Below are 26,866 nucleotides of genomic sequence, written 5' to 3'. Positions count from 1 at the left end.
TAAAAATACAGTAAAGGCCCCACTACTCAGTCCAAGGTACCTAAAATGAGCCGAGTGAGCAGGCCATAACTCATACGGGGTGTCAGTTGGCAGACCATCCACTAAGATGTCTTTTGTAGTGCTGTTATAGGGTCATTCAAAGACGTATGCACATTGGAAAGATTTTCTTTAAAGCAACACTGGGTCCAAACACAAAAGTCAAAACATTTAGCCATCTTTTTTTGGAGGGATGTATCCACCATTTTTCTTACATATCTGTACATTGCAATGATAAGATTGTTGGGCTCTTGCTACATTACACTGATTCTTATTTGCTCCAGACAGCACTTTGGCTTTGCCTCCGTCCAGGGTGGTATTGATCTGCATGATGACTGATTCTGTCCAGTAGGCACTACCCCAACCCCATTTCGTGGGAAGTTCCATACACAACACACCACCACCCAACACATACCCTCCTGAGAGAACAGGTGATACTCCTCAAACAAATGGAGGATCAAGTGGAAAGTTTTCCTTAAAAGAGAAGTTAAGCAAAATATATGTTATGCCTTTTCTTTTAAGATCTGAAGATCACTGTGCAAAGGACTATCAGGATCGACCTTCTGAAGTTTAACATGCCAGTCACATAAACTGCCACTTATTAGTTCTGCTGAATCAGTCCCTGTTTTATAACTCTATGACCTGTATATATTCCTGAGCTCTTTTATAAGTTTATCTGAAGCTTGCACAGACCCAGACACCATATAATTTAGGTGGTCATGACTTTGAGTCTTCCTAATTTTCTCTAATATTGCTGAGTTTTCTTTTCTAATTCCTTCATCCTGAGTTTTTCCATTAGTAGATCACTGTTCCTTTATCTCAGGTGATCCAAGTCTTCTAACATATCTTCAGCCATCTCTTTCTCTTCTGAAGTCACTTCTTCTGTTGTCCTATTCTGACCCATGGGTCATAGTTGATCTAGCATCTCAACATCCAGGTGCTTAGGAAGGTGATGTAATCCTCATAGCTCACATGTTACACTTCGGTTGCTAACAAAGCTACTATTGTCCTTAGTATCTTCTAGACTCTCGAGAACCATTGTCAGATTTAGGTCATCAGAGTCCCCAAACCATACTGGTGAGGAAGATGGATAAGCTGCTGTGTGTTGCAGTGCAGCACAAGTACTGAGGCCCTGCTGCCTGGCAGCTGCACTAGGAACTGGCAGTGCAGCTTGTCTAGCTTTCAGCTGATGATGTGGGACTTCTCATGGTTCTTGTCAAAGATGGACACAAGGAACTTGAGCTCAGCCTTGAGCCTCCACACCAACATCCTCCCCTCATCTCTGGCAGGGGAGCCAGGCAATGGTATGATCCTGCTGGAAGAGGGTGAGGGTGGGGGCCAGCATCAGCCTTTGGAACCCACATGATCTGACCTGTTAATTATTTAGAATGTACTATTTAATTTCCATATTTTTGTGAATCCCTCACATTTCCTTACATTGTTGATTTCTAATTTAACTCTATTATGGTCAGAGAAAGTAGTTTTCATAAATTTACTGAAGGCTGTTTTATGGCCTACCAAATGGTCTGTCTTTGAGAATGTTTCATGTGCACTTCAGAAAAATGTTTATTCTGCTGCTCTTGAGTGGAGAGTTTGATGGATGGGTTTAGTTGTTTTTTTTCTGTTGCTAAAGTCTGTGATTTTGTATTTATCTTCTGTTTGGTTATTCTATCCATTATTAAAAAGAAAGTACTGACATCCTCACCTATTATTCAATTGTCCACTTCTTCCTTCAATTCTGTCAGTTTTGTTTCATTAAGTCTGTCTGTGTTTTGGAACTCTGTTCTTAGGTGCATATATGTTAATAATTTTTATATCTTCCTCATGGACTGATTTTTGTATTATTATGAAATATTCATCATTATATCTAGCACCATTTTATGTTTGAAAGTCTAATTATTTTGACTCACATTAATATAGATACTCCAACTCGCCTTGGATTGCTGTTTGATGGTGCATCTTTTCCCATCATTAATCTTCAACCTACTTGTATATTTAAACCTAAAGTGTATCTCTTGCACACACCAGATAGTAGGATTTGTAACCTTATCCAATCTGATAATCTGTCTTTTGAATGCATTATTTATATTTAATATTTTATTGTAGCATTTGGATTTTTACTTGTCAACTTACTTTTTCATTTTCTATATGTCTCAGATCTGTTTTATTCTTGTTTTACTTAATAGCTTTCTTTGTATTAAATGGATATTTTCAAGTATAATATATCCTTTAAATTATTTTTATTTCTATTTATATATGAGGGGGGACCCAAAAAAGGTATTTATAGAAAACTGTGTATTTCTTACATGTTTAAACTTCAGTCACCTTCAAGTACTCTCCGTTTAATGTAATACACGTATCAAGATGTTTTTTCCACTGCTCAAAATATGTCTTTTGATGCTTCTGCTCTTTTCTTTTCACCTCTTCCACATTGGCAAAACATGAGGATTTTTTTCATCTGGTGAAATTAAAAAAAAAAGTTGCTTAGGGCAAGATCGGGGGAATGGAATGGGTGGGAAACAGGGGTGATGTTAGGTTTGGTCAAAAACTGCCGAACACCCACTGTGATGTGGTTGGGTGTGCTCATAAATCATCCATCATGAAATGGGCATACACAATGAAAGAATGTTAAAAAAAATTCATTGAAGCCAAATGTAGCCTCTCACAACAATGCCAGCTGGCACACTGATACAGATGTGTTTCTAGAACACTCAACTAGTGAGGGAAGCCTTTACTACAAGGGCCTTTACCTTTAGAAGATAATTTTGAATTTTGGGGGGATTCCTTCTTGTATGTTTTATTTTCTATTTACTGGTCTAGTGCTTACAATGTACATTTTAACTTGTGAAAATCTACTTCAGATTTATAAAAAATTATTTTTAGCAAAATAAATTTTACTACATATACTTCCATTCCATTCTATTGTTACTATATATTATGTATATATACATATATAACCAATGTATTGTTATAATTACATAATTTATAATTTATATAATGTATGTCTTTTAAAGAAATAGAGAAAAAACTACATATATTTACATAGTTAGTTCCATTAACCTCTCTATGCTATTTCTGGTTCTCCTCAGCTTTTTTCTGTGGATTTGAGCTATCACTGGTGCCATTTCATTACTCTACCGCGAATTGCTCCTGTCTACGTTCTCTGTGCTGTTACTGTGAAATGCATTGAATTTACACATGTTATACATCCAGTGATACCACATTATGCATGTGTTTTATTCATTTGCTCTGAAATAACTTTAGAGATGAGAAGAGAATAATTATACTTTTATAATTATAATTAAAATTATAATTTTATTTTTACCTATATAATTACCTTTATTAGCACTCTTCCCTTTTTCATGTGGATTCAAAGTATTCTCTGGTATGATCTGCTTTTAGCCCCCAAACCTCCATTTAGTATTTCTTGTAAGTCAGGTCAACAAATGGCTTTTGTTTGTATGGGAATGTATTTTAACTTCATTTTATCAAAGATAATTTTGCTAGAAAAAACTCTTGGTTGACAGTTTTTTTTAACTTTTACTGAGGTTTCCTTGTGTATGATAAATAATTTTTCTCTTGTCAAGATTTTCTGTTTGTCTTTCAACCTTTTGACTATTATGTGACTAGGTTTGTGCCTCTGTGCTTCTCAAAATTGGAGTTACTGAGCTTATTGGATGTGTAACTTAATGCTTTTCATCAAAAATAGAAAAATTTTCAGATATTACTTCTTTGAGTATATTTATTTCATCTTTCTCTTTCACATTTCCTCCTGGTGCTCCTATCAGATATAAATTGGTATGATGAATGGTGCTCCGCATCCCTTTGAGGTACCATTCATTTCCCCACACTCTGTGTCTCTTTCTCTCTTCCCCCACCCCCCACTCTGATTATATAATTTCTATTGATCTGTTTAATTTCACAGGTTCTCTCTTTCTGCTAGCTCAAATCTCCCGCTGAGCTTCTTTAATCATTTTTCATTTATGTGATTGTGCTTTTCAAGTCAGAATTCTCATGGGATTCACAATTTCTGTTTTTATTGACATTTTTTATGACACAGTCATCACATCTTTCAGTCAATTCTTTAGACAAGCTCTCCTTTAGTTCATTGAACATATTTATAATGACTGCTTTGGAATAATTTCTGTTAAGTCAGTTCACTGGGCACCTGTAAAAACAGTTTCTAAAAAAAAAATAAAAACAGTTTCTGTTTCCTTCATTTTTTTTCTGTTTATGGGTCTGTCATGGGCTGAATTGTTTCCCCCTTAAAATCTGTACATTGAAGAACTAACCCCTAGTACATCAGAATGTGACTGTATTTGGAGAAAGGGACTTTAAATAGGTAACTAAGGTAAAATGAGGCCCTATGGTTGGGCCCAAGTCTAATGTGACTGGTGTTCTTATAAGGAGAGACTGGGATAAATACACACGCACAGAGGAGAGACCACATGAAGACACGGGAGGGAGATGGCCAACTATAGATTAAGGAGCGAGGTCTTGGAAGAAACTAAACCTGATGATACCTTGATGTTGGAGTCCTAGCCTCCAGAATTTTGAGAAAACAAATTGCTGTTATTTAAATGACCCAGTGTGTGATATTTTGTTATGGCATCCCTAGCAAACTAATACATGGTAACATTTTTCTTGGCTTGTAATTTTTTTGGTGAAAACTGGACATTGTGGGTAATATATTATAGCGACCATGCATACTGTGCCCTCTTGCCCTGTTTTGCCCCGTTTTCTCAGTCATTTATATATTTAATGACTGAAAACCTCTTTCCCCCAGCCCATATAGCTTCTTGTTTTATATTTAGCCTGGTTATCTAGGGATTTTGCTTACAGCATAAGTCACCGATTGGTCAAAAGTTGTGCTTAAGTTCTGTCAGCCAGGTGTATTTGTACTCTTTATCATGTGATGTGCGTCTGGCTTGCAGGCTGTGATTACAATTTAAGTAGTTGATGTGGTCGCTTCCACATTTAATCAGGGACTGCTAGCTTGGATTTCTCCTCTCCAAGAACTTTGGAGAAGGAGCAGTCTTAGGCATGCACACGGCCTTTCAGACTGCCAGGGACAGGTATGATTTTTGTTCTTCGGCCTGCTTTCCTAGGAATTGCCTCTGGGCCAAGGTAAGATTTTGTTTAGACAGTTTTTGGTGGAACCCCTAGCACCCGAGAGGCTTCTGCACTTTGTTGACTGATCTAAGTGTAGTTTAAGAGATGTTTCCCAGTCTGTCTACATCTAGCTCTCATTGCTCCTGAATGAGTGTAGCCAAGTACTTGTAACCAGCCTTTCTGGTCACCACAATCTCAGGAGGACTCTTCTGGCTACCTCTTTCCACTATTTCGTTCTGTTAAACTTCTCATTGCTCTGCCATTTTGCTTGTTCCTGCTTGTATCATGGAGCTATGAGTACCTTTTTAATTGCTTTCTCCCAAGATGTCCATTGCTTTTGATAATGCCCTTAGGTATGAAACTCTCCATGCTGTGTTCCTAAAAAAGTCAGCCCCCACAGCCCCCTCTGTCCAAGCTGTGGAGTTCATCATTCTGGAGACCTACTTCTTCCCCTGGCAGAAGCTCTGTACCACCATATGAGAGCTGGGGCAGAACACTTTTCCCAGAGTGACACCTGCCTCACCGGCAGATGGAGTGGTAGAGATGCCCCATCCCGCACCATCTTCTTGGCTTGCCTTTCCTTGGGTGGAACTTTGGCCGTCCATGGGAGCTGTGGCTAGAGTGATCACTAGAGGGCACTAGTATTCTCATTTGCTAAGCCTGAGTAGAGTTTCTACAAATGGAGCTTTAGGTGGAATAAAGGAGCCCCGGATCTGTTAGTCACACTTGCCTGGAATTGAACTTTTACAAAATGGGTCTGCAACAGATGAGGATGGTAGCAGCCTGTCCTTCTCAAGGTGAAACTGTGGTCCCAGACTGGGAGCTGGGGGAAAGAGGGAGCCCAATTGTCTGGGTTATGCCTGCTGAATTAGAGCACCCAGAATACTGTGTGGAAAGTGGGGTCATAGTTTGAATGTTACAGACTCTTGCCTTAAATGAGATTTTCCTTGAATGAGTATTTCTCTATTTCCTCTATGTCTTTAAGACACTTTTCTTTAAATGGTTGTTTTAAAGATAATTGTTGTATCCTGTTAAGTGATTGCTCATTGTGAAGAGAATCTGCAGCAAACCTTACTCTTCTACTCTGTAAATCATCATTTCCTTTGCGTCATAAATAACACATGTACAATTAACAACTCCTTCTTTTGGATAACTTTTTTTTCATGACTAAAATGGTACCTTCTATTAGTTCCGTATATGGTTTTATATAACAATAACTATTTCAGTATTTTAAATGATGGAGCTGTCAATAATCAGTGTATTATAGGACATAGAAAAGCTCATACCTTCTCAGATCGGTTTATATTTAAATAGAATTTTATGTCTTACAATGCTATTAAATTATAACAGCATTTTGTACTCATTGGAGAGTGGCTGGGATGTTATTATCAATGAGGATCTGTAATGAGGATAATTGTCTAAGGGCTTATAAGTGTTTGGTGGCAGAGCTAGACTAGAATCCAAGACTTGACTTCTAACGCTCTTTTTATTAGAAAAAGTACTTTTAAAATACCTGTTTATTTTATGTTTGGATGAGTAGTAGCTTATCTACCCATAAAGATTTGGATAATTATTAAACTGGGAATATTCCACTTCTGTATTTTAACTCAATAACAATGTGATGAGACTTATGCTTTTGATAAGATTTCCTATGAAATGAGACATCACCTGGATATCTAAAATTCTCACTGATGAAATTACTTGACATATGCACTTATTCTTTGTTTGATGCAATGACTAAATTTTAAGTACCTCTTTGAGGTAAAAAAGCTATTGACAATTTAAAAAGTCTTTTGACAGCAGAGGCAGCTGGCTGAATTAATAAGAGGGAATATAGTGAATCCGGTTCGTATTAATTGAAGGATTTTCTTCAATACAAGCACTATCTTAAAAATGAATATTTATTGACTGAAAACTAATGAAGATTAATTACAAGGCTATTTTTAAAAGACCTTTAAAAACCATTAGTTGTTTGAAAAACACCCATAAAATTAAGCCCTTTCAGAGTATGTTAGCAGTTGTTAAAAAGAGCAGTGAGCTGCTACTAAATATATCAGAATTCCCAATTAAATTGTTACAGGTCATCAGAGGGCGTCACTGACTGTGGGAAGGCTGAAGTTAAATCCTTCACCACAAAGGAAGCAATCTAGACAATACGGGCTCTGTACGTAATCCGTGTCATGACAGAAAGCCAATACGAAAAGGAGAATTTCACATGACTCGATTTTTTATAGTCATCATCCACAGCTTAATCTCGAAGTGAATCACTGAAAGGTAACTGGTATTTATAAAATCCGCAGTGTCAGTTGAACAATGATAGACAGGTAGGAATGAGATCTGTGCTCAAAGTAGCTGGGGAGATCTGAAGATCTCTCCTGAAAAACGAGATAAAAAAATGGCAGAGTAATTGGCCAGCCTTTTCACCAGGTTCTGTTTCCTCCAAATTTGAAGTGCTCATTCATGCATACAAATCATTCTTAATGCTTGTCTTTCTTTCCTCCTTCCTCCCTCTCTCTCTCTCCTTCTTTCTCTTATTCTACTCCTTCCCTTTATTATTTTTTTAAATTCATTCCTCAAATATGCACTGAATGCCCACAATAGACTGGGTACTTTAAGAAAAACTAGGGGTACAGCTGTGGACAAGTTAAACATACTCCCCATTCTCAGTATTCAGATTCTAACGGCATTGGATGGAGGAGAGACAAATAGCTGGTAAGTACACACGCACAGGATGACTCCAGGTTATTATAAATGTTACGAAAACAGTAAATAGGCCGGTGCGATAGAACGTGTCTGTAGCTGGGGTGGGGAGCAGTGGGGTGGAGACCGGGGCACTTGAGTTAGGGCCCTGAAGGAAGGCAGTGTCTTGACCACATAAATCTGTGACCTGAGAGTGAGAAAGGATGGACCGCGAGAACATTCCAGAAGCCGCAAGAGCAGAATCCCTACAATAAACTGGAGGAAAAAAGATGGGTAGATTTTATTAAAATATATTCATAATTTTTGAGCGGAACAATGTTCTGGCAAAAATGTATCAAAAACGATCATCTTAAGTAACGTTTACCTAATATCCTCAAATGATCCTATGTGCCTAGTGGGCAGAGCAAATAGAAATGCTGTTTCTACTCTTTAACTGTGAAGGAAAGAACAGGAGGCCTGACCGCACAGATTATGACTTACGAGTTCTGGGAGCGACCATGGGACCTGGTCAGCCACTGCTCTGGGAAATGACACGTGAAGGTTGCCCTCCCCCTTTCTTGGTGCCTTAGTCTATGCACAACTTTTCACAGAGATTTTGGGCAAAAGCCCAACAGAAAGCTGTGTACAAGCTATCTTTCTGATGGGTTAATTTTGGTCTCCAAGATGAATACTATTAATGTAATATTATTGGGGAAATTATTTGAATACTGTCTCTAGGAGTAGTTATACTTCTCATTAACTAAGCAATCACTTAGATTTTAGAACTTTGGTGTGGTTCAGGAAAGGCGTACCCCTGGCATTCGGGGTCCCCTATTTAGAAACAATCATGGAAAGAGCCTCTGGCTCACATGGTCCAAAATGGCTTTTGACCCCAGGCAGAGATTGGGTTTCAGGTGGCACTGTCTGCTCACTTAGAAATAATGACCTTGAATTTTCAGGTCTTCACTATAAAATATTTTGGTATTCTTTTAATTACCATTAAAAGTATTAAGGGTGATTAATTCAGTACTTTTTAAATTTTCCTTTTAAGGAGGAAGGTTGAGGCTTGTCATGTTAAGAGATCATGAGAACAGTATTACCCTAATGGAGATTATTTCCCAGCCTGAGAAAGAGAAAGCATTTGTTCCAGACATTTAGCCACTGTTGACTTCAGTAGAAATTTCAACAGATCCTTCCGGAGACTATCCACCACTAGCCAGAGTTAATGGGCATGACAGGGCACATGGGAATCAAGTCATAGAGCACCAGGCAAGCAGTCATGCAGTCTAGTTTGGTGGCCAAATGTTATAGAGTATAGACGATGGCCTGCAAGGGCTAGTGATAGTTGGCTGAAGCTTGGAGATCAGTATATAGGATAAAAGCACAGGTCAGTTATTGTACGTAGTCCTGGGGCAAAAGAAGGCAAATCTTACTTAAGACTCATTCATTCACTCAAGAAACATTTTAAAAGCACATACTTGTACCTGGCACGAGGAGACACAGACCAGTGTGTTGGGGGGAGGACGTGACAGATATATGAACAAATGATTATAAGTCAATGGGCATGTTTGAGATACACACAGGCCATACCAAAGAGCACAGTTACAGAGCATCTAGCCCAGCCTAGTAGTGGGAGTGTGAGGTGGAGGAGGAAGTCAGAGAAGGCTTATGAACTGATACCTGAGCTGAATCATAATCGATGCAGAACTGGCCGGACCAAAGAAAGAAGCATTCCAGTCACTAGTGACAACACAGTGGTCTCAAATCGTGTTGCAACAAATGGCAGAGAACCAAACAATATTAGCAAAAGACCCAGAGTCCGTATCTAACTCTGTAGAAATAGGACTGGAATGCAACTGAGATTCAAAAGCTATGTGGATCGCAAATGTGTGGTAACCTCCAGGAATGCTAAGCTGTGAACCTAAAACAAACAAACAAATAAACAAACAAACAAACAAAATCAACATTCAGAGCATGACCTCTAACCACAAGGTGAAGTGAGGGACACGGACAAAACTAATTCAAGTTGACCAAACAGTAAAACTAAATTCAGATTTATTTATTTCTTGGTCAGAGATTTTCTGTTCTTTATGAATTAGTCTGGGATCGAGCACTTGTCCCAAAGTCAGAGCATGGAGCTCGGTGCACAGGTTAATGCCACAAATTCTACAGGGACAATGTGACAGGAGCCACCAGACCAGGGAAACACAAACACCAAGAGACAAGGCAGCAGAGAGAAGGAAATAAGGGCACCAGCCAGAGTTGGTGAGACTTGATGAGGGAGGCAGTTTTCTGACCTAGTTCAGACTTGCTCTTTAGCTTCCTGTGTGGCAGGAATCAATCCCAGCACAGCTGGGTTCGGGCTTCTAGACGGAAGCCCGCAATTAGAAGCACCTGGCCAAGTTAGTGAGCAGAGAGGGGACACAGCTGCAGCTTTTTCTAAGTGAATCCTCTCATGAGTGGGGGTGGGGAGTCATTAAAAAATAAATAAAAGCCATTGCAAAGATGGGTACGGAGCATCTCTCTACCATTATTAAACACTTTGTATCTGAGCTGACTGTGTAGTACCTTTAAATGCAGACATTACAATAGAAATTTCAGCTGTCTACAAACTCATTTGCTCACAATTGCAAGGGGACAACTTCTATATTACATCTCTCTGTAAAATACAAAGCTCATAAAAGAGTCTGCCTGGGGTTAACCTGTTAAATTCTGTGCACGAATACATAGATTACTTGTATAACATTTCCATACCTATTTGTTTTATGTAGTTTTTCAAATGTAATGTATGTGTATATGTATATGAAGTTAATAGTTATATACATATACATATGCACAGTGTAAATATAAAGCATATTTGTACATGTCTATATATTTTAGCCATGCATTTTTATTATTAAAAAATAGGGATTAAAAAAAGGATGCCTTTCTTCTGGGAAAGTAATATAATCTCCCTAAGACCATAAGTTGGCTTTCCCCGCCCACACCTGTCTGCTGTGAAGCCCCGGTACTCTAACGGTGGTTACATGTGGTGCTGAAAGATCTTTTTAATTTTTCAATCACAGCAATCTGATACATAGATATCAAAGAAACTTTTCAAAGGCAATCTCTAAAAAGGATAAAACCTTTACAGATAACTGTCCCAGGTTAATGATAACTTTTCCTACTCATAATAAAAGATAACATAACAGTATGTCCAGAATTTCCTTGCTTTCATTTTTGATATTTAGTGCAGTAGCCTTTCAGTACTACTTTAAATACAGAAATTTGCATAATGATACTTTTGAATTCCTAGTCATCTGCCCCAGAACACTGTGATATCAGTTGAAATTTCTAGGACCAATTACATCCTTTCAGAAGAAATGAGAAGACAACATCAGAGTCGAACATATAAACAAGGTGGAAATTCTGGGCACCAATATGGGCTGCCAGGCACCCATCTACCTTCGCCCTTTATAAAGTAGGGTATGGTAGAATAGCTGAGAAAATAGATTAGCCCCCGGTAATATATTTAAAAAGAACAAACATTTGTCTGAAAAGAAAAAAGAACTACTGAATCTCTTCCTCCTGACATCTCCGGGCACTGACACTCTTCTTGTAAACATTAGTCAGATTCCAGCGCAGAAATGGGTGGAGAAGTGCAAGGAGGAAAAGGGGGCAGAGGAAAAGCAAGTACGTTCAGAGAAGTGACAGTAAAGAAAGCATTTGGAAACATTTAGCTGAGTCACTGATGAGACAAAAAATGTCAATTGATTTCAAGAAGCATAACACGTATGGCCACAACTACATACTCACTAGCAATTGCCTTGATAACAGTTTTTCAGAAAAAATGTATTATCTGAAATAATAATTGAGCACACTTGTGAGGATCACATATTTGCTATAATATAGAAAAACACATATTAAAATGCGATTTTGTTACAAAAGAACTCATAGATACAAAACAACAGAAAGGTGGTTCCCAGAGGGAAGAGGGATAGGAGGCAAATGAAGAGGGTAAAGAGGGTCAAAGTTATGGAGGGAAACTAGACTTTGAGGGGTGAATACGCAATGCAATATACAGATGATGCACTATACACTTGTGCACTTGAAACTTATATAATGTTATTAATCAATGTCACCCCAACAAACTGAATTTAAAAGTTCTATTTTATTGCTAATTTCTCTTCTAACACAGTAAGAAAATAAGACCTGAATGATAGGATTTTAAAGATACCTACCTCAAGTTTGGCAAAGTGTCTAACATTACATATATGTTCGCATAAGTAATTTATTGGCTTTCAATTAATTTAAATGATCCAATTACCATGAACATATTGAGAAACACATCTAGAAAATTCATTTGACATGGCTTAAGACTATAAAATAGATACACATGTCAGAAGGAATAAATGAATAAAATAGTTCACAGCAAGACGGGGTTTTTAAAGCCTTTCGAGTTTGAGTAAACCTTATTTTTAATGGAACTTTTCTTTTGTTTGTAACCTACATAATAATAGTTTCCCCAAGGACACCACTAAGTTCTATACCAGCATTCTATGTCATTAAAGGCAATTGTGTATCTCCTGTAACTGCTGATTTCACATGTGAATGTATGATAAATATGATACTGGAATCTCCTTCTGCTATTCAGGTGAGTGGAGAAGAAAAGCCCCCAGTAAATGGAACGTCATGATAGAGGGGAACAGCACTGCTGCAGAGAGGCAGGAAAATGGAGCGTGATGGCGGAAGTCCCAGTTAATTCCCCAAACCGCCAATGTCAGGCACATTTACTAAAGGAGGGTTAAATATAGGCCCAAGGTTGAGCAGAAGCAATGATTAAGCTAGAAACGAATGCAAGATATCTTGATTTTCAATTCGACATTTGGGCCACAGGAGATGATGGTACTCCAAAGACCCAGATGAATTGGTACGTAGTGAGGGGAAATGGAAATTAAGTCTTTTTACTTATGCCCTCTCCAAAATGCCCGAAGATTTTCCATCTAAATTTTGTTCTCTGTGTTTCAAAATAAATGAATAGTAAATTCATACCATTAATGAGTGTATAGAGTCAATAGCAGGTTTTTTGGGTTGTAGGAGAGGGAGAAGAGAGTGGGGTTGCAGTCTGAGGCCATCCATTAGCACAGCTGTGCTGTCCAAACCTGGTTAATAAATCACCATGTGAGGGCTACAGAACTGGGACAGCTAAATTACTCGTCACTGCATACAGCCCAAGAAGTAAGCATGTTCTTCTGCAAAGTTCCACAGAAAGAAAAACTAACCGTGATAGTTGGAGATGAAGAAAACAAAGACCTTTAAATTCTTTTGTATGTTTAAGAGGAATACATGGAGATCTACTGATTACAAAACTAAATTAAAGTATTACAAAAATATTTTATGGGTTAGGTAAGCATGCAGCTGACTGACAGAAACAGTATCCCTTATGGTAAAAAAACATTGTAGCATTCTGCATCTATTTTGCTGTATAAATATTGTACCTGGTCGTGTAGGTCAGCTGTTCTACTTTTCTCTAACTATGCAGAGTGGGTGGGAATGGTGCATCCTGCAGTGAGAGTTATAAGACACGATGACCCATCGTCCTCACAGGCCAATCTGGTTCTCATAGATTTATGTTGTCCATGACTATGAAGAATGCTGCAGCCTCTCCTGAGACGTCTGGCTTATAGGGAGGTGAGAAGGGATAAATGGGAAGTTTTAAGTTGTCTCTGACCCATCCAACTGTCTGAACATTCCACTGGATGTCAACTTTGGCATGCCTACTCAGGAGTGTCAGAACTATGCGGCTCAGTCTACCCAATCCTGTGAACAGGTGAGATTCCTTAGGCAAATATCCTCCTTGTTCTAAAATAGTAGTTTGAAGAAATGATATAAGAATCTACAAAATAATTATTCAAATGTTTTAACCATTAGGTAAATTATTATTTTGAAGAATTAATAATCAATATAATCAGTACTTTCTTGAATTATTTATTACGTAACCAAATAGGACATTCTGGACACTGTCCTAAACATGCTAAACAGATACCTCACCATATTTTCTTGCAAATGCTTAATTGCACAGTTATTAACTACCTTTCTACCATGTCCAAACTTTCTTGAACCGTGACTTACACTATTAGAGTTCATTTGATTTCACTATGATAAGATCAAATGCCTTCTCTTCCTGTTGACCTTTTAGGCTGTTCTTAAAGTTCCATGTGATGTGAAAAAATTTTCTCAAGTATAAAGGCAAATAACTATTTCCTATTTCCTAAATTTTCTGAATAAGTCAATCCCAGAGGCATCACTGATACAAATATACCCATATCACCTCAAGCGAAGAAGAAAAGAGACATATGTATACAGAAAGTACCTGGAATAATGATTTTGCAATAATAAATGACCCATTAGTAAATGAATGCATACATGATGTTAGCAGAATTAGGTAAAGATACCAATAATATTTAAATATGCATTAATATGTCTTGCCATTTCAACACAAATGTTACCTACTATATTCTAAGCAGAGAGGGCAGGTGCCATCCTTGTGCACGCATGCATGCACACACACATGCCACAAATGTGGACGATGAGAGAACTGCACATTGTGATGAGTCAAAATGTCACATGAAAGTAGGTGAGACAGACATTAAAGGGTAGCCAGGGAAGGCTACTCTGATGACATGATAACATTTTGGTGAAAGCCTAGAGGAGGATATTGGAGACAGAAAAATGACCAAAAAGCACCGGGGCAAGAACAGAAGCAAGACATTGGCTTTTTGTAAAATCTATATAAAAAAAGTGCCCACCTCACTTAGTGAAGTGGCAGCCAGTGGGAAGGATAATGAGAAAGGGTATCAAGAGGGCAGAGGCCACAGGGAGAAAGGTTTACTGAAAAAAACCTTCATTCAAATTTTTATTTGTATCAAATTCTATTAAGAAATCCTAAAACATCAAATTCAAAGAACCTATGCACCACAATGTTCATAGCAGCACAACTTACAATAGCCAAGAGTTGGAAGCAACCTAGGTGCCTGTCAGTAAATGAATGGATCAAAAAGTTGTGGTACATATGCACAATGGAATTCTATGCAGCAGAGAGAAAGAAGGAGCTACTACCCTTTGCAATAACATGGATGGAACTGGAAAGCATTATTCTGAGTGAAATAGGCCAGGTGTTGAAAGACAAATACCATATGATCTCACCTTTAACAGGAAGCTAAACAACAAAACAAACAAGCAAGCAGAATAAAAACAGAGACACTGAAATAGAGAACAAGGGGACAGTGACCAGAGAGGAGAGGGGAGGGAATTTAAGGGGGAAAAAGGGGAGAGATTTGGAGGAACAAGTATGAAGGACACAAGGATAAGAACTAAGGGGGGTGGTAATGGGAGGGAGGTGGGGAGCACGGGGCAGGGTGGGCTGGGATGGGAGAAATAGAAAACCGTACTTGAAAAATAACTAAATAAAATTAAAAAAAGAGAAATCACAGACACCCAGCTATGTGCTCTTAATAAATACTGTCTTTAAAATGATCACAAAAACATCACTATGTCTTTTTTTTCAGATATATACTATGAAACTACATCATTTGTACAGAGTGACTGCAGACATTCAAACTCTGCACAGAAGGTTTGAGGACCATTTTTTGTGGCTAGTTTATGAGCACAGTGTGTGTGTGTGTGTGTGTGTGTGTGTGAGAGAGAGAGAGAGAGAGAGAGAGAGAGCAATTACTTATTAACCATCATGAAAAAATGTCAAACCGCATTTAAGTTCATGTTTAAGTTCGGTCTACCATAACCATTTATTCCATATGATGAATATAATGAGAAATAATGAGATTTAAAAATAAAACATAAAGAGTTGCAATACTTCAGAGCAGAGGTTGTCAAGTGTTTTCTCAAAGGCCCAGATTGTAATATTTAGCCTTTGTGGGCCATACAGTTCCTGTCCCAACTACCCAGGCTCTGTCTTTCTGGTACAAAAGCAGCTAAAACAACACTTAGAAGAACAGGTGTGACTGTGTTCTTGTAAACCTTTATATTAAGAGGATACAGGGAAGATTTGACCAAGGGGATGAAGACTGCTTACCCTTGCTTGAAAAGATTAGGGGACAATGCAAAATGGTACCCAACAGAACAGCTCCTAGTATCAAGCAGATTCCTAAAATGGAGACATGAGGAAAACCCAGTCAGAGTTACAAGAGACCCAGCTGGGATGGATTGGCTAGATACTCCGTATATTACTAGCCACAGGCATGGAGTTATGTAATAGTGTAAAAAATTCCATTGACTATGCAAAAGTCAGAGAAACATTTGTCAAAGCTCTTGTTCTAAAAATGCGTGTGAACACTTCTGGCAGTAAGTAGACAGTGGGCACAGATGATCCTGAAGTTCCCATCCAACTCTAAAATTTTATGATTCCAAAATTTAAATTGTCACCCAATTACTAATATCTGGCAGAATTTCAAAAGCAGTAGAAATGGTGTTTTGCGAATTCTTTTTCCTGGCTTACCATTTTTGCAGATTCTAGAATGCTAATTCCTGAAACTTGGCAGCTTGAACAATAATTGACTACTTCCAAGTCACTTTGCAATTGCTTTCTTTTAATTGAAGATAAATTGGTACAGCATGTAACATCTGAAAACTAAAAATGGATGGTTTAAACAAATCTTTTCTCACTGAAATGAGTCAATCACCACTGAATAATAATTTTAGTTTTATATACCAGTCAGTGAATACCCTTGACTAGAACTCATGCAGTTAATGGTTAAGTACCCATTCACTGCTCACCTGTTAGAGCCTAAATTATGACTGATATACACGAGTGTATAAAGACACTCATTAGCTGAGTGAATGAACACAGCCTCTGAGCCCTGGTGCCTGGGTTCATATTCTACCATACTAGCTGTGTGGCCTTTGGGAAACTATTTAAATTCTGTGCCTTCCTTGCTCACTGGTAAAGTGGCACTAAAATAATACCTACTGTATTGGGTATTAGGAGAATAAAAAGATATATTGTTTATAAAGTGCATGGCATAGAGTCTGTTACATAGTCAAGTTTCAATAAAAATGGATAACATTATTTCTACCTGTATTTGCATTCAATTGAGTGCAATTATCTAGCATGTAAACATCTTGCAATCCTAAGGCAGAAATGAGCTTCCAAAAGAGCCTGGTGCTATACTAATTTCTGGCAAAAGATCACTCACTTCCCTGGCTGGGAGGCTCAGCTTCTTAGAGCGTCATCCCACTACACCGAATTTGGTAATTTCATCTCCGGTCAGAAGGAACCAGTGAATGCATGAGTAAGTGGAACAAAAAATTGATGTTTTTCTCTATCACCCTCTTTCCCCTCTTTCTCAAATAAAAAAATTAAAATATCTTGTATTCAAAATGAAACAAGGTAAACAATGTAAAATGAAGAATTGCTACAATAAATTACTTTTATTTGCTCGGGGTAATATACTTTGGTAGGTGTAGGAGGAACACAGAAACATGTTAACAGGACTTTTACATTTTTAATAGAGATAAATGTAATTAGTGTAGTCATTACACATTTATTGAGCATTTACTAGGTATCTGGCCTTGGTAACACAAAGAAGATTCAGATAAAATCTAGAGAGGCAAGTCCCACAGCTCTGTGAGTCCCAACAAAAGTTTGTGAGACTCAAATAGGAATCAACACACAGTGTACAACAGACAGATTCTCAGCACCCTAGGGGCTTTGAGGAGAGACTCAAGCCTCCTCTGGGAAGGTGACGGTGGAGATTTGTGGGGCAGAGAAATTTAGTTTAAGACACCTCTGTAGGGAAGAGAGGACATGCTATCAGCAAGCCCTCAGGACATGGTTCATGAGGCAGAAGAGACACAAGGGCTACCAGCATCTCCCTGGAGTCTCATCCCTCTAATCCATTCACCATCTGATCACTTTCCTCCCCATTTCTAGCTCAAAAATCTTAACCTTTGGCCTACTGGGTGAAATCAATGGAATCTCTCCCAATTTTATCATAGTTTACCCAGATCTATCTCTGGAGTTTGGTCGCCTGTGTCTCTTCTATACCTGGCCACAGAAGGGACTGTGTAACAACAGTTCGGGGCTCAGATTTTTCAGAAAGATGACTTTACTTAGTTGCTGTTACCTTGGGTGAGTTATTCAAATTCTCTAAAGATGAATTTTGTTTGCAATCTAGGAATAATATTACCTTCTCCTTAAAATTGGTTGAGGAATTTAATAAAATAGCACACTTAGCAAGCACAGTGTTTGGTATCTAAAGACTCAACAAAAACTATTAAAATGATACCAGAAATGGTATGTTGGGGAGGTTAACCTAAGGATGGATGGCAAAATGGCATTTTGGAATGTGGTTGACATGTGGTACAAACACTGGGAGGGCTGCTACTGCAGGTGGAGGTGTGAGGCAGTGAGGGCCTGAACTAAGGTGATGGAGGGCAGGGCGTTGGCAAGAGAGGAAATAAAAAAGCATCAGTGGGCAAAACAACCAAGACCTAGTGAGGGGCTGGATAAACAGGGAGGCAGTGGAGGAAGAGCCAAAGATGACCTCAAGATTTTGACACTGAGATAATGGTGGTTCTATATTTTAAAAACAGACATGTCAGATAGGTGAGATAGGATGACTGACTTTATAATTTCACAACTTATAATTATACGAACACCAAATAAACATAAGATTTAAAGGAAATTGCTAAATTTAGAATTAAGACATGACCATGCTAATTCAATTTGCTAGTTTGAATCCCAGAGATTTCTTTTTTAGTTTTCATGATAAAAAACACCCCTGTTCTCCTGGCCTTCTTTGCAACCTCCGAACCACGGGCAGGCTTCTCTAGACCCTCCAGGCCTCCCCTTCGGGGTCGGTGTCTGTCCTTGTTGAGCGTGCAGCACCCAGTTGAAGCAAGAGTCTTATAAGTCACTTCAGAGGAAACCCTACACCTTCCATGGCTTATCACTCTTGATATGTGATGAAATTCTTCATCCCTCACTCTCTGGTATCTGATCACCCTGATTTGCCTTCAAAAAAAAAATCCTTTAAGTCCCCTCCTAATTTTGATGTTTCCATTTCGACCCACTGACCCCCATCCTGCTCCTTGGCAATAAATCTCCACCTGTCCATGGTATATTTGGAATAGAACCCAGTTGTATACTGAGGCCTTTTTCCCCCTATTTCAATAGTCCTGAATAAATTAGTGTCCGGCTCTGGATTTCTTTGAATTTTCCAGCTAATTCCTTTTTCTTGTCCTGCCCACTAAATGAGGGTCTTCTATGAAATTCAGTTCATAATTCTTCTTATAACTGTTTCCTAGGGGTGGGAGGTTGGAGGGTCAGGGTTTATCTTAATGTTAAAATCCTATTGGAACTCAGGCCCCCAGTGTACCTGCCCACAACACCTTTCTCCATACCCTTTGCCCCACTTTGCATACCCAGAAATAATGTGAGTTAAACACGATGAGAAGGAAAATAGCAGGAAAGAAGCAGTAATTTAAAAGTCAAGGGAGAAATAAATTATTCAAGCTTTTATTACCAATGCTATGTTCTTTACCAGTTGCTTCTCTTAAATAAAAATGGATTAAATGTGTGAAACCTTCCTCGTGTCCCTCATGAAGTATTTTATAATATGTAACATTAGAGTTTTAGATCCCCAAAGGAGATTAAAATACATGCCCAATTAAGCCCCCCTATAAGTTTCAGTTAGAAACATTTGAATTTCGTATTACTTAAGACTCAGGAAGTCTTTGATTAGGAAAGCTGCCTTGACAGGAAAGCATTTTTCCCCCAGGGGACATAATTAGAGAGTGCGATTCTGCTGAGAGCGCCTGTGCCAAAGGCAAAACACTCCATTTGTCAACATATGCAACACAATATCTTCATAGAGAAGACAAAATCTCTCAGCCTTTCTACAGTAGACCTTCCATTAATATATTTACGCCCAACACCAACATTACCATTAACAACAAAATGCAAATGACAACAACAGCAACAGCAACAACAAAAACTCTACATGGGAATTGAACACTGTGGCTAGAAACTAAAACACAGCAGAAAATATCAGCAGAGCGTAAGGTCTGACCTCCACACTCTTTGGCTGTAATCATCCAACTAGGGCGTTAAAATATTAGATGGTAATATGGAACTTCATTCAACAAATTCATTCAAATTTAGGGTGGAGGGGCAAAGAGATTTCATAGATGATTCACAGGTTTAGGTTTTTAATGGAAGCAATTGTGTGTGTAAGTAGTGGTGACACAGATGGGGACAGAGAACAGCAGAAGAGCAAGGGGCAGATGGCAGGAGGCGTTGTTTATGAGTTTAGTTTTGTATTATAAATAATGGTTTAATGTGACTGTAAAACACCAGAGGATGTCCTCCTATTTAAAACATAGGCCCTGAACATGATGAATAAGTCAGGTCTTATTTATTAAAGGGAATTTAGATAATATTTATCAATATTATCTCAAACTGTGTCATTCTTGCTTTGCTTTTGCTATTTAAACTTAAATTTAACAATCATTTAAATCTACTTTTAATTTATGGTTTGAATTGTTTTTTTCTAAGTCTAGCTACATAGGTCATGTAACAGTCAATCTCAAATTAGCAGCATCCTATCACTTCTCAGCCTTTTGGCTAAGGTCAAGAGTAGTATCAAATTGGCAGCATCCTTGGGTCAAAATACAACCTAACAAAGTAGGTTATATTTAACCTCTAGCTCTCTTCCCTGATACAAAAGTTTAAATGATCTCTTATAGACCAACCCTGTTTCCCACCTGTAAGACAACCAATATCGAAGGATAATGCAGAAGTGGAATGGCTCAGGTGGCCGGCTGCCTGAGTTGGTGTCTGTTTCACAGCAAGTTATTTAACTTTCCACACCACAGATTCTTTGTCTGTGAAATGGAGAGGACATTTCAGAATTGATATGTGGCCGAGCACATAACGTAAAAATATTATACATGCACTTGAGTAGAGTGGGTACTCTCCAGTTGTTGAATGAAGTCTGTACTCGACCAGTAAATGACAAACAATACGATGCTTGCCAGTATATTGTTCACGTCTTCTATGTACTCAACGAATCGTCTTGTGAGCTTCCTCTGTGATTGAGAAAATATCCTGGAACATGCTGCTATGATGATAGATTTAATGATTTCTCTCTGTAATTGTATAATATTTTCTCATCATTTATAGAAAGGAGTAAGTGTGGTAACATAGGTGAAATGTTTAAAACATTCCTGGTGAAAGGAGGCAGAATATGACACCTCAAAACATGCCAGTCAGGTATAGGGATAACTTTGAGACAAAGGCATTTGAAAAACAGCAGGTAAAAGAAAGCAAATATTAAATAAATTTATGTGCTTTTCTCCTGTTACCCAATCATATTGCTTTAAGTCTCAGGCTCAGCCAGTGACCTTAAGAAGGTAAATATAATTTAATGCCTTCTCTACAATGGTATATACTTGAGTATTTATTACATGCATTTATTTATTTGCTATCATGTATTTATTTGCTATCATGTTTTTAACCATAAAAACCAACAACCAACAAAGTCCTCAAATATTTGAAGTACCAGAGAGATGGGCATTGTGTACTACTACAATTATTTTTTCAAATGTGTACTTACCTGATTGATAAAACCCAGATTACATTGAAATGGTAAAGAATTCCAGCATTAATGTTTGAAATGGTATCACCTTCCTAAACTTAGCTTTTACATACAAATAAGATATTTTAGGTGAAAATCTCTAGCACATAATGAGAATACAGCAAGACCAAAATAAAAGCCAACACACCCTCCCTCCTTTTATTTTCTCTTCCAATTCTTGTCAAGCTGCATCCTTTTACTACCTAGTAAATTGTCCTTGGGTGATACTTTAGAGTGTCAACAAACACTCAAAAACATGCTCTAGAATAAACCCACTGATACTTTTTTATAAAGAAATTACTCTATCATACAACAAAGAATATTTCTGTTTCTTTCAGAAAGACTTAACAGAAAGTCTTTTCAGGAAGACTACATCAAAAATGGCAGCAGCAGTTCGAATGGCCTGTGCGGAAATCACTGCGCTCCTCTGAAGGGCGGAACCGTCTGGGTGGACGGCTCCGCAGCCACCACCACGCACCGTGTGTGTCTCCTTAGGGCTGGAAATGGCCTCATCAATATGATTTTCATTTTGACACTGATATGTCTCTGAGGCATGACAAATAAACACAACATTCCACAATTAGATTTTAGTTATGTTACAGATGTCTGAAACGATCACAGCACTCAAAAAGCACCAGTAGTTCTTAGCTCCTAAAATACTTCTGATGTAAAAAAAAGAGTAAAGTAGTAAGTTATACCTCTAAACACAGGGACATGTAGAGGATTTATATTCCTGTTAAGTAGTCAGCTCTGAATTTCTGCTGAGAAATTACTGGGGTTAACCAACAACAAAGCAACAATTCAACCTCCCAAGCACACAAAAGGAGCAAGAAAATTAATCATTTGCACAAATCCTGTAGCAAATGAATCACCTATTGACAAAAATTTGATTTCTTTTGCCTGAGAGCAGGCTAATCGGTTATAAAAGTAGGTTTTTGTAGGACAAGAAAGAAAAGAATACCTTTGAACTCACTAAAATCAGACATAAAGAGTGCATGAACATTTATGCAGGCTAAATCTTTGACTTAAAGAATCTTTATTTTAACTTCTGCCCCAACTACGTCTAGACAACAAGATGGGAGACAAAATACAATTTGCTAACATTATGCTTTGACACTGAAGGAGTCACTCTTGGAAAAAGGGCCTTGTTTATGATGTATAATCTTTGGCAATGAATAGAACCAAATATCCTGTGTAAATGAAGAAGTATGCTGAATTTTCCCTTTAGTTTTGTAAATCTCACATGACTAAATTTGGGATACATTTTCTAAACCGTGTCCCTCTCTTAGAGTCTAAAATAAAAACTGCCTAGCCTTGTAGTATTATACTGGAGAAGAAGGATGTAATCTTCATTAAATTCTAAAACCATATTTTGGGCTCTGGTCAGCTTAGAGGCCTGCACAAGTTTTTACACCTACATATGTTCAGCACATAAGCATGTAAGTGCTAGCTATTTTTTTAGATTATGTCTGGTCTTTACAGCAACCTTGCTGGCAACATTAACACTGTCCTTATTTTACATTAGGCACGCCTTAGCAAGACATGAAAACTTTAATGTCTCACTGTTAAGATAAATTGTGAAATAATTTTTAAAAGTAAATTTTTAAGATTCATGTTATCATCATTATTATTATTTATGCTAATACATAGATATAATGAGCTTTTTGAAGGTTGCATTTTGAAGTTTATACCATTACAGAACACATAACAGAAAAATATGTGAGAACTTGGTTTAAAAACATACAGAACAAATTTCACACTGAGCTCTAAAAGTAGGCATTGAGCCCAATTTCTGGAATAAATCAAAGAGTAGGCAGAAAACAGACAGCAGGAACAGTTATTTTAGCAGGAAAAGTGGGATAAATTTACCAAGCCAATCACGGGATGATGTATGCAGATAAAAGATGCAGAGAGAAAATGTGCAATGTTGATATGTGAGCACATTTGAATGCAGGAAAGCAAAAAACCAGAAGGCACAATTGTCCTAAATGTGAACAAACATTCAAATTATGCTGCAGCTGCAAAGTTTAAACTCAAGGAAGAGACATTTGCAAAGGAATTTATTAAATGGTTGAGATTTTCTAGCTTCACATACCCAGTGGCTCTTTTATAAAGTAAAATTAACAATTTGTCTTGATACAAATGACATCCCCCCTCCTCCCTGTTATACTCAATCAAATAGTGGCAATTCCTTTGTGAATGGCTCTTCTTATTGAAGAACACAATACTATTGGTAACTAGACACTCAAGCTCTGAATCACAGCATTACTCTATCTAATTAAATGTCTTATATGTTGAGTATGGTCTCATACAATAATGGCATATGCCAGAGCAGTTTCTTCGTGAGAAGTTGAGTTTCTTGCTGAAATCAAACCTCAGTTGCTCAGCCTGTGCATCTGTCCTCCAGGCAACCCATCCTCCATCTCTCTTCCCTCCCTCTTCCATTCCAACCATCCAACACATATTTCTGAATCTAAAGTCTATAACACAGCAGGGGATATAAAATGTATCAAAAAGCTAATTGTTGGAGATTTTTTGATATCAAGACAGTATCTGATCAGAGGATACAGGCCATGACCTTAAACTAGTACCCCTCTCACAATGGGGAAGTTGGCAAGTAAGCTCTTGCTTGTATTACAATCAGCCTTTGACTTAAAGTGCAATGTAGAACTGTATTGTCAGCCTGTGTCATTTGTTTTACTTAGTGGGTCTCAAAGTGAGGTCTCTGCATCAGCAAGATAAGCATCACCCAGGAACTTGTTAGAAATGTAAAGTCTTGAGCCTCATCCCAGAAAAATTAAGTTTGAGAACGACATTGCATTAAAATCACTTGGAAGACAAATCACAGAACTTTTATTACCTGACAGTGGTCCAGACACTGGTAAGTGAAAGAATAAGAAATAAGTCTGAAAACTTAAGAGTGGCAGGTTTTAGATGTTTGTTAAGTTTGGACAGTGATGAACTGGTACATCAGAGAATATTTTCTGAGCAAAGAGCAGATATGATCAGAACTTCTATTTATCAGGACTTTAGAACTTAATGGGATCAGAGAGGCAATTGCGTTGTTCAGCTGAGAAGGTACAGTCATTTCCTCTTTCTTTGATAATTCAGTAATTTTTCATGCTGCTAATTAACAGGAACTGTTCACTGGGTTTGCATTCTGTGCTCAGGATGTGGTTTGTTCTAAGACATGCTCTCTACAGTCAGCGATTCTCTTCATCCAGAGTCTGATTCTGTCTCCTCTTTGGGATTCTGCCTGGCCGTCCCCCACGACTCTGGTTTCCCATTCCTGCCTCTTTCTGCTGCGCTTTTCCCTTTCCTTTCCATTTTCATTTCTTCCATGAGGAATCTGTTTATTGAATGTTTGTTATTTATTCTAATAGCTGTTTCTTACAGAATTCACAAATTACATGCATCCTCTGAACAGATGATATTCTAAGTCACAGCACAATGGAATCCTTTTCCTGACTTTATTTTAAACTTAAGTCAGTCCTTATTATAATCCTTACATCAAAAACAAACAAACATAAAAACCTCTGATTCACCTCAAGTGTTAAATGTATTTTGCTGGTTGACCATCCACGGCACATCATGTTCTGACGTGCAAATTTAAGTCACTCATTTCACACAAATAATAATGCTGCTAAGTGGATTGTTTCCAAACAGGGAGGATAATAATGATATATTTGCATATCCACAGACACCTTTTTGTGCAGAAAACAATAGTGAATAGTAAGTGTAGGCATAATAAGATGTTATCACATTATCTCTAGCTACTCCAACATTTTGGTCAGATTTCAAATCTGACCAAATTCTATAATGTGTCAAATGTACAAGTGGACCAAGTTGCATTTCTCAGTATGAAATGGAAAATTTACTGATGTAGAAGTTAGTTTGGAAACAGAGTTCACTCTGGTTCTATGACATGTGGGTATCTCTCTTTAATGACTTTAAAACACAAAATATTTTCTTCTCGGAGACAGTTCATTTAGGAGGAAAATGTGATTTATTTTATGGTTTAAAATAAAGTAGAAGGAACTATAACCAATGCTGCTGGCCCGCTGCATCACATCACCTTGGCCCACCTCTGATTTTAGCAACAGCTGCACAGACCATTCTGAGCCAACTTGGCTCTCCTGGCCTTTGTAGTGTCTGTCTCCAGGGACAACTGAGGGACTTTCTGCTTTCTCCCTCATGTGGTGCCAGCATAGCCCTGAATGTGGGGCTGTAATGCCCTGGGCAGCCATGTACAACCAAGGGCAAAAGCCAGCGGGTAAACTTCTTTCTGCACATCCTTCAGGCAGAAATTCTGGAAGGTATCGGTACCCTCTGGGGAGTCCCAGAGGAATGAAGTTCCCCTGGTCCACAGTAGTGGACTCATTTATCCAACCTTTTTTTTTTTGGTATTTTTTTGGATTCACTCTCTCTGGTCTGTAACTCTTGATCTATGGGATCAGCTCCCCATTAAACTACCATGTCCACATCATTCTCTCATAGAAGCAACCTAAACAGAGATGCCAGTTTTCTGAAGTACTCAGCAATATCAACCCCCTATGTGTGACTCCACACATGTAGTATTCCTGATCCATTCATCACTAGGGTCCTTTTTTCCTTCCCCAAACTACATAACAACATATTATGAAAGGAGCGGAGATCATAGCATTGCCCCAAGTGTGTCCCTTGCCCTTCTTAGTGCCCATAGACTATGTTGAGCATGTCTGGGCTGATAAATTAATATTTGTACAACACTCTAAGAAAGAATAAAAGCTGACACTATGCCATTTATCTTCATAATTCCATGCTTAACCTAAAGTACAACAGCTTGGTCTAGACTCATGAAGATGTCATTTGTCTGATCGGCCCCTTCAGATGAACAAGAATGAAGATTTAACATACAATACACACCCCATCCAGAATCCACACAGACAACAAGTGAGTTAAAAATCACAGTCTTTAAGTTCAGCAGCCTGTAATATGTCTGTAATTACAAGCCAGAAATATTTATATGAAACTATACCATGCTATCAAGAAAATGAAAGAAAGAAATTCATGTAGCATGGCTGTAGGCACGTGTTATGTTAAGAAAAGGAGAAAGCTTTACCTTTGAATATCAATTCTTCATTTTTTCTTGCTTCTGAGGCAGAAGAACAGAAGAAGATCCAAACTTTACAGTTTTTTTAACCCGTTATCACTCTTGGAATATGATGAGCAGCTGTTCTGAAACAACAAAATGCAATGAGATGCCATACTAGCCTGAAACAAAAAGACACTTAAGAAGATCTCAGAAGAACCACTGTGGTAGGTTTAAATTAAATGGTGCAAGGACAGAGCTTCACAGAAAATTTACATGGCTGTGTTCTTGCATGATGAAAACACTTTGTATTTTTATGCTTTTCAGAAAATAA

The 26,866-nt window shown here is 38.0% G+C and overlaps 1 protein-coding gene and 1 pseudogene across 3 annotated transcripts in view; both read right to left on the bottom strand.

The window, feature by feature from the left end:
• Positions 1–26,866, bottom strand: part of DLGAP1 (DLG associated protein 1) — an 856,099-nt gene that overhangs the window by 505,856 nt on the left and 323,377 nt on the right. For 2 of the 3 annotated variants that reach the window (XM_053664366.1, XM_037150738.2), the window contains one exon: positions 26,563–26,678. The gene's annotated coding sequence lies outside the window, so the exon portion shown is untranslated. The remainder of the gene's footprint in view (positions 1–26,562; positions 26,679–26,866) is intronic. The other variant, XM_053664367.1, reaches the window with a different exon arrangement.
• Positions 208–1,305, bottom strand: LOC119053256 (ubiquitin-conjugating enzyme E2 Q2-like; annotated as a pseudogene).

The sequence above is a fragment of the Artibeus jamaicensis genome, unplaced genomic scaffold (genome assembly GCF_021234435.1).
Source record: "Artibeus jamaicensis isolate MK-2021 breed Jamaican fruit bat unplaced genomic scaffold, CSHL_Jam_final contig_354, whole genome shotgun sequence".
Taxonomy (NCBI): Eukaryota; Metazoa; Chordata; class Mammalia; order Chiroptera; family Phyllostomidae; genus Artibeus; species Artibeus jamaicensis.
Note: the sequence above shows the minus strand (reverse complement) of the source record. Positions and strands in the feature narration are given on the sequence as shown.